The 9,501-nt window shown below is 31.0% G+C and overlaps 1 pseudogene; it reads right to left on the bottom strand.

Moving 5' to 3' along the window:
• Positions 1-7,899: 7,899 nt before the first annotated feature.
• Positions 7,900-9,501, bottom strand: LOC107902542 (pentatricopeptide repeat-containing protein At1g05670, mitochondrial-like; annotated as a pseudogene).

The following is a 9,501-nucleotide window of genomic DNA, read 5'->3' as shown; positions in this document are numbered from 1 at the left end:
ATTTTGGATTGAGTAGTGATTAAAAGTGAAAAAGTGAAATTATGAAAAAGTAGAATTAGCAACAAAACAGTTTTAGACAGTAGCAATAGTGTGACTTTGAAAAATCACCAAAAATGGTGGAAATTTAATTATAGAGTGAATAAGATTTGAAATGAAAGCTTAAGGAGTCTATTTTTACATAAAAGAAACAGAGAAGGAAAAAGAGTTATAAATTTTGAGATATTTGAATTTTAGTGAGGCAAGGTCGGATTGATTTCGGAATCCCCTGTTCTGACTTTGGAAAATAATTAAAAATTGTACAAAAATTATTATGTAATAGCCCAATTTTCAGTAGTGTCAGAACAGTGATTTGAGATCACTAAATCTGATGAAAAAGTTAGAAAATTTTATTAATTAATAATTATAAGTTAAGCGTGATTTTAGAAATATTTTTGAATGAGTGAATTTTGTGATTTAAAAGAAATTACTAGGTAAATTGGGTCAAAAACGAGGTATTGAGACCTCGATACTATAAACTGAGCTATAAATATTTTTATAAATATTTACGGAGTGTCATTAGGGTAGTATTAAAGTTTCGTTAAGTATTTTAATGTTCCGATGGTTAATTGATTAAAAAGGACTAAATTGTAACAAGGGTAAAAGTTTAATTATAGATTAAAAAAATTTAAAAGGACTAAATAGGTAAATATGGCAAGTCCCATAAATGAGGCGGCATATGCATGATAAAATCTGAGATTTTTTTTGAAGTATATTATTATTTTATTATATTGTAAATTATATTATTATATTTCAAATAAATAAAATTGTTGACAAATGCATGGTGCATATGATGACATGTGGAAGAATGAAATACATACATATTAGTAATGATTACATATTTACTTATTATTTAAGTAAGAAATATTATATTATTATTTTATTGTTATTATATTAAACTAATTTAATAAAAGAAATAAAAGATAGAAAAAGAGAAATGGAAACAGAATAGGCAAACAAAAACAGGGGAGAAAGGAAAGAAAAAAGAAAAAAAGAAGGAAAGAAAGAAAGAAAATTTGGGGTTTCAAGGTTTCAAGCTCAATTGGTAAGTCAAATTAAGTTATTTTCTTATAATTTTTGAGTTTTTGGAGTTCTAGAACAAAATATTTTATGGTTTATGTTGAAATTTGGGAAGATGTTATATTTCTAGACATTGATTATGTTGAATAAATGAAAGAATTAGGGGTTAAATTGATTGAATTTCAAGTTAGAAGTTAGTAAAGGATTTAATTGTAAAATAAAGTGTAAGTTTTGAATAGTAGGGACTAAATTGAAAGAATCCCGAAATTAGGGATTTATGGTGAAAATGAAGAGTTAAAATGAGTTTATAGTAAGAATTAAGAGAGAATATGGAGTTAGATTGGGAAAATAAAATTAGTATTGATAAGGGATTAAATTAGAATTTAGGTAAAGTTTAGGTATAAATGGAAATGTTTTGATGAAATTGTGTATTAATAATTTTTAATTGTTTAATTACGTAGCTAATGTCGTGCAAGAGTCATTGCCGAGAAAGGAAAGGGGAAGGTGATCAAGGAGTGACTCGAGAAAATTTACGGTTAGTATTACCATAATTCGATTTTAATTATTAATTGTTAAAATTTAAATTAATATACATGATAAGAAAATTGAGGTGAGTATCATGATTGAATCGAATGAAATATATATATACGTATTGATATTGAATTTATTGATAGTAATTGTTGAATTTTGAATAATATGTTTAGTAAATAAAAATAAGGAGAATATCGATATTTAATTGAATGAATTAAAAATATGAATTGAATAAAAGTGAATTAAATTATGAATAAGTGTGAATACGTGAATTGAGTATTGACTGAAAAGTGGTTTGATTCGGATCGAAGTATTAAATGTTAAATTTTAATTTATGTGTCTAGTAAATGAAATGTGAGGTAAGTATTAATATTAGTATTAGTATTAGTATTATTATTATTAGTGGGAATTAAATTGAATAGTCGATATGAATAATATTTGAATTGTTTGTTGATTGAAAGCAGAAAATGAATTTGAATCGAATTGTGAATGGTATTAAATTATATGGAAATGTATTGAGTTGTGAAAATGTGTGAATTTGTGGATTAATTATTGATTGAAAGGTGGAAAAATGATTGAATTGAAAGTATGAGAAAGTGATTGAATTGAAATGTGAATCGGAAACCCTATTAACCAGTCGGGCTGAGTCGGATATAGTTGGCATGCCACAGGATTGGAAGTGTTCAGGGATACTTCGACCTTGAGTCGATGAGACACTGGGTGTCATACTGTTACTTCGGATAGATTCGATGAGGTACTGGGTACCAACTTACTTCGGCTTTGCCGATGAGACACTGGGTGTCAACTATTGCTTCGAACTATCCAATGAGGCACTGGGTGCCATTCTGGTGTGTTTGGTTGGATCCGTGTATCCGCCAAGGTCCGAGTCAAGTTAATAGGGGTAAATGAATAATTTTGATAATATAAATTTTATTAAATGATCTTGAATATGAATCGAAATGAGATATTAAATTGAGATATGGAAATGAAATGTATGAACCAAGGGTTCAAGAAATAGATAGTGATTTAGTTCATGAAATGATTTTGGTAGTATGAGATGTAAAAATATAAGTAAAGAAAAGCAAATTGAAATAGCTATTGCTGAGAAATGAAAAGTGAAAATAAAATGATTTGAAATAGTGGAATTATATGTGAATTTAATTAAATACAAGATTGAAATATTGCTTATTGTTATTAATGATCTAGTTGATTTAAAGTATGAGACAATTAGCGAATAATTGTAGACATAAATTAACTGTATATAATTTATTGGTTAATGTTATTAATTTGAATTATGGTAATACCACTGAGTATACCCATACTCAGCGTACGGTTGTTTCCGTGCGCAGGTTAGTAAAAAGCTAGTGTCCGGTCCAGCATCCAAAGCAATCCCGGCCTCAGATAAATTTTAGTGATGTGCCTTTCTTTTGATATTGTGGCATGTATCTAATATCTAGGTAATGTATTGATTAAAGTATGCTATGTATGTCATTTATTTGTGAATTAGTGATAAGTTATCCGATATGTCCGGTAATGCTTCGTAACTCGATTTCGGCGACGGATTTGGGTTGGGAGTGTTACATATTATGAGTTATAATTTATATTCCTAGAATCTTTAATGAGCCTATTTTCAAAGGGAACAAACGTAAATATCATCCAAGTTCGGAGATAATTCATTTTTAGTGAAGAGAGGTCAGAGATGTTGAGCAGTGAAACAGGGGTGACTTTAAAGAATAAATTGTACTAATTGGCCAAGTAAAAAATTCTGAAAATTTTATGGTAAGAAGAGATGTGAGTATAGTTTCAAGGAAAATTAGCAGATCTTAATTTGTAGCTCTGTAGCTTCGGATAAAAATAATTTAGTGACTCTGACTCAAATAGACAGCTTTGAATTTAAATATAAGTGAATAGTGAAATTATGTATAATGCTATTTAGGCATGTTTTATACATAAAGGATGTGGAATGGAGAAGAGGAGGAGGACAATAAAATGTATGAAAGAATTTCGTATAATGGTCATATTCCCGATTATGATCGGTAAATGTTAAATTGAATGGTAAATACGTATTGATACTGAAGGAACTATTGCGGTATTGAAAAGCAATTGATCAAATGTTTAAGAAATTTAGTCATGACATATATATATGTGATAATAATGATATATTAATGATTATATCATTGAGTTGCATTGATTAATTCGGTTTATGTGATGGAAATGTCAAGAACATTTGTCTTAGATATGTGATGATCATGGTTTAAGCTCATATGGGAAAATAAAGTTTCATAGTATGAGAGTGTGGTATTGATATATATATATTGGATTGAGAAATTGATTTGAATTATGAACATGAAAGATTGTGAATTGAATAAAATGGAAATGGAGCTTTGAATTACATGAGTAAGTATCAGGTCTCGTAGGCCCTATTTGTTATGAATATAATATTTTGAGGATATGTTGTAAAGAATTATAAAAGCATGTTAGAAATTTGAAGAGTTTAAATTTGAATGAAATTTTGTAACTCGGTTTAATACGTTTACAGGTGTAAGTGTTCTAGTAATGCCTCATACCCTATTCCGGAGTTGAATATGGGTAAGGGGTGTTACATAGATGCATAAATAAATTTTTTGAAGATCTAGATGAGGAGATCTAGAGATCCTGCAGGAAGGAAAATCGTAAGAAGTCAACCTAGTCAGAATTTATGAACGATGGATGAATGGAGATCCAGATATCGGTCCCTTAGGAGAAGACAATGGCAAGTTTGTCTATCTTGTAGATTATTCTACAGGAAGGCCAAAGCCACAACCTCTTAAATTCCAAGATCAATCTCTTACACCTCAACTGTCGCCACATAAAAAAGACCTAGACAGTCAATAATGGCTAGCTAAACCTTTGAAGTAGCTGTGCTATAAAAGAATCAACAAATGGGTCAAAAAGCACAATCAGTTTCAGTCATGTGCCCAAGAAGAAAAGATTATTGCCCCTGTACAGATAATTCTAGAAGTCCATATGTATGAGTCCATATGTCTGTTACATTGTATTCCTAAGCATTTGTCTTGTCGATTTGTTATCTTCTACTGGTTGCTATTGTGACATACGTTTAGCTTCTTTCGATGGCATTGCAAAGGAACTTATATTGTTTAGCTATAGTTTTTGAAGTTTGGTTTTCTTGCAGTCTCTTAAAGGTTGGAAGTGAATGCCATTTTGACTATGGGATCACACGCATTCCAAATCGTGTTTGGCCTTCCACCAAAGGGGATGTGGAGAGTGATGAAACACCTCCGTATGTCTCGAGGCCTACAGCTGCTCCACTTCATATGCCGTCAAGAATATCTTCTATAAGATTGTGTGAAAAACAATCTTTTTCTACAAACAATGATGATTCTAAGTTCCAATGCTCACAGTATCCTTTAGTGATAACTTATCTTGACAAATTTTTAAATATAATGAAGACATTAATTCCTGAAATCTTCATCTTCTCTGTGATCTGGATAACCTATAGTTCTGTGGTTTATGAAGCATGGAATCTTACTTTGCCTAATGGATGTGCTATCCAATTCATGGTTTATATGATTTAATATGCTTAGTTCTTCGCTCCTGCCATAAATTCCTTAGATTTTCTTATTTAATATGATTTAATATGCTTAGTCCTACAATTTATTAATATGCTTAGGCCTTCAAACATAACAAATAACAAAATCTGAGGAATTTCATCCACACGTGATGAGACACGGGCGTGTGTCTCAGCCGTGTGTGACACACAGCCAGGTGACACGGCCGTGTGTCCCCTATATTTTAAAATTTATGTCAGACACACGACCTGGTTTAGTCTCGACCTTTTACTAATGTATATTTTATGAAAAATTTTCTGAGTACCCGGTTTAGTCTCGACCTTTTACTAATGTGTATTTTGGTCCTCGAGGGCTCATTTAGTTCACCATTTAGTAACATGCTTAGCTTTCATATTTCCTTCCAAAGAGCCCTAAGTGGACCATAAAATATAGAGTTCAATAAGAGCAATTAATAGTTGTGTTTTGAAGAATAAAATATTGTTAGGTGAGTGCCCCTAAACTAACATGTCTATCGGTTCAATGTGGAGTAAAGGGATGGATAAAATTGTATATGATTCCTATAGAAGAAACACTTGTCGCACAAGCATCTCATTCATCAAAGAATTCAACAAAACCACTCGTGGCAAAAACCCCTGTCATAACACGCTAGATGAGAAACCAAACAAGCTAGACACAAAAAACCTAAATGAGTAGACTACTACTAACCAATTTGAGCTAGGTAGGTTAACCAGCTATCGTCTAATATTAAAACTAATCTAGGAAAAATCTTGAAAACTAATACTCAGTCTTATTGCCAAATATGGGTTTAGGAGTATGGTTACATATAGGGAAGGTTAGAGTATTTGACAGGCTGCGCGTGCGCAATAAAACAACAAATTTATGAAACAATTTTTCATGAATCATTCTACCATTGTTTCAATCTATTTGCATTAATTCTAGTAAAAGGGAAGAAAGTTAGTTTAGTAATTTTATTTGTTAATTTAGATATAACTTAGATATCATTTTATTAAAATTTGCATCAATAATTTTCATCTCATTTAAATTAGTAATTACTTGTAATTAATTTGATAAAAAATTTAACAACAATCTCTTCAGCTCAATAAAAATTTAACTTACATGGTTGTCATGGTCCAACTTTGGCACAAAGGTGAAGAGCTTTCTTTCTTTTTCTTTTTTTTTTTAATTTCCAAGTGTTTTGATTTAGCTTCGGTTTGAGGTTTCGATTGCAAGGAATATCGGTTGTGTGATAATCTTTCTAATAATTAAAGACGTTTTATAATTTTATAATTTTATAATATATACAAGTAAAAGAATTGAACAAAAAATTTTAAAAATTATTTTAATATAATGTCTAATTTAATAAAACATAATTCATATAAAAATAATATTAAAATGAAATATAAAATTATATTCTTAATTTTAAAAATGCCATAATTATGTTTTCATTGCTTAATTGAAGTTACAAAAAATATTAAACCTTGCTCATTGTTCTTACATTGTACCTTTATTCAGGTATTGATTTCATTGGTTTCTTGTTTTGGGTTCTAATCTTCCATAGATTTAAGTAGCATTTCTTTTATCAAATATTATTGGCGTGGGAGAATGGAAGATGATGGGTTTCTATTATTCAGTGTTAGCCTTGTATATTTGCGAGATTTTATCTCTCTAACGTGTGGCGTCTTTTATGCCTCGGTTTGAAGCGTGACATGAATACTCGTGGATTCTTTTACTTTCCTATACTAACATGTTTAGGAATTTGAATAAAATTGTGTAATAAAATGTGAATTAGGATTAAGTGAATGAATGTGTGGAGGTTTCCATGACCTTCTAGATTTGGCATGTTTTTTTGGGTAGCAAGAATGGTCATAATGAGAATGGAATTCACAGCATTTGTTCCATTTTCATATGTATGTCATCGTGGTCTAATTTGTAATTCACAAGTAGAGTTTCTAAATTATGCTATTACATAGGTGCCCATCTTAAAGTACAATTTTTTCTCAAGTTGTGCTCCCATTGCTCCAAGACTTGAGAAATATTTACTTAATATTTTTATAATTTTTGTTGAGCAGAATACTTTTCCTCTTTGTTTTTATTTGAGATATATTTCTTTTTGCTAATATGTTCAGTGGGTTTTTGTCAAGGTTGGTTACTGAATTATTATGGGACTTGGGGAAGGGTTTCTCGGTTTGATTAGTTAAATTTTGTTTAATTTTTAAAAAAAAGTGAAATTTTTATTTCTAATAAAAGCATTAGTTACAACAATACTCACAATTTACATGTATTTGATATTTTTTAAAATTTTAATGAATTATATATTTTCGTTTACAAAGTAAATTATTTTATTATGATGATATTTTTATATATAAAATCGATTAAGAAAACAAATAATAAGATTTTTAAAAGAATGACAAAACTCACTTTATAAATTCTTTGTCTTCGCTTGTTCATCTCTGTGCTATCCCATACAGGTATATTCTGGCTTAGGTATATCCTATTCTCTGTATATCTCAGTTCGGTTTTTTTATGTTTTTTGATCATCAGTCTTTGGATTTTTGCTGTTTTGTCGTAAAGATTCTTAATGAAAAAGTAGATTTGTAGTACACTATATTTTAAGTAGTTATTCCCTCAAAAAATATAATGCATTGAAATATGGAGAATTTTCTATTTCTAATAATGTCTGAATAACTTTTTCAGTAGTTGCTTTTTTTTGTCTGGATAATATTTAGATTTGTTCCGAACTTTCTTATTGCCCGCAATAGGATGATATTTTTCGGAAATTAATTAACCATTCGTATAAACTGATCAGGTTTTTTTTAACGTTTTTAATTTTTGAGTTATGTGTTTTTCTCTGTTGTATTTTTGCAGTATCAGTCACAACATTTGGTATAAGCCCCATTTGCACCATTAGATTATACAGGGAGAAGGCCTTTTTCATTTCACCTGCCTTGCAATAACCATTAATAAGTGCTGTGTATGTAAATTCATCGGGTTCCAACCCTCTTCCAAGTATTTCTTGAAAGACATTACAAGCTTCTGTCATCTTTCCAGTTAGACATAACCCACAGATTATAGAGGTATAAGTTAATAAATCAGGGATAATTTTTCAACCCTGCATCTCATTTAACAACTTGTACGCAAAAGCAATATTCCCTAGCTTACAGAAACTATCTATGAGAGTTGTGTATACCACACTATCAGAGAGTATTCCCTGGTTCAACATCTCTCTCAAAGCCTCCTCTGCTTGAACTACCTTACCAATCTCGCACAGTAGATATATTACGCTGCTATAGCCTATAGGTATAATGGTTGGGCTTTAATGCTTTACTTTGCATTTCGTCAATTATCCTTAACACCATTTGCAGCCTCCCCATATGACAATATCCATCAATTATGGTGCTGTATGTTACAACATTAGGAAAACAGCCCCTCAACTCCAACTGCAAGAGTAAACGGTGGGCTTCTTTTATTTTCCCTAATTTACAGAGGGAGTGAATGATAATGTGTTATGACGCTGTGTTCCAACAACTGCCAACATCAGGAAGTTCAAAGAAAACTTTTACAGCTCTCCAAAAGCCACCAAGATGGTCTATTAATTTGCTAAGATATATGTTTAAAGAATCAACAGAGATAATCAATCCATAATTCAAAATTTTGTCAAAGAGCTTCTTCCCTTCATCAAGCAACCCGAGTTCAACAAGAACTTGAAAAAAAACATCAAACACTTTGGGATCTGAACCCCAATCCTTGTAAGTGTAAATTAAACGTTCAAGGATGTAACTAAATGATAGATCAATATCCAAATCAGGTTTTGACCAAAAGTCATGAATAAGTTGATGAGCCATTTTTAAATCTTTAGAAGCTGCATCAATTTGGATAACAATGCAACGGGCTTTAAGTGTTGGGTCTCCATGCAAGCATGCCCACTCAAAGAAATCCAAAACAAGTGTGTATTCACCCTTAATGTTCATCAGAACCCAAATAAAATAATTAGATCTAAATTTGGACTCATAAGGCTTCAAAACACGACAGGGGCCCAGAACGGCTTAATTTTATTGCATTTGAGATTTGATGCACAAGTTCTGAGTCCTTGACGGTAGGTTTCTTTGGGGAATAATCGGGAAAAGGCTTGGTATTGGCAGAGTGCGACAAGTGGAGTATTGAGCCCAAATATCTTTTGAAGAAAGGTGGACCAGATTTGGGGGAAAAACTTTGGGGATAACAATGAGATAAGAGCTGGAAACAATGGCTCAGCGAAGAGACAACAAACCTGATCATCTTTGCAGGAAAGCTTATCACGAGAAATGTTCAAGAAGACAGCAATTCCTCTCCATGAAGAAGGAACACA

The sequence above is a fragment of the Gossypium hirsutum genome, chromosome D11 (genome assembly GCF_007990345.1).
Source record: "Gossypium hirsutum isolate 1008001.06 chromosome D11, Gossypium_hirsutum_v2.1, whole genome shotgun sequence".
NCBI classification, from domain to species: Eukaryota; Viridiplantae; Streptophyta; class Magnoliopsida; order Malvales; family Malvaceae; genus Gossypium; species Gossypium hirsutum.
Note: the sequence above shows the minus strand (reverse complement) of the source record. Positions and strands in the feature narration are given on the sequence as shown.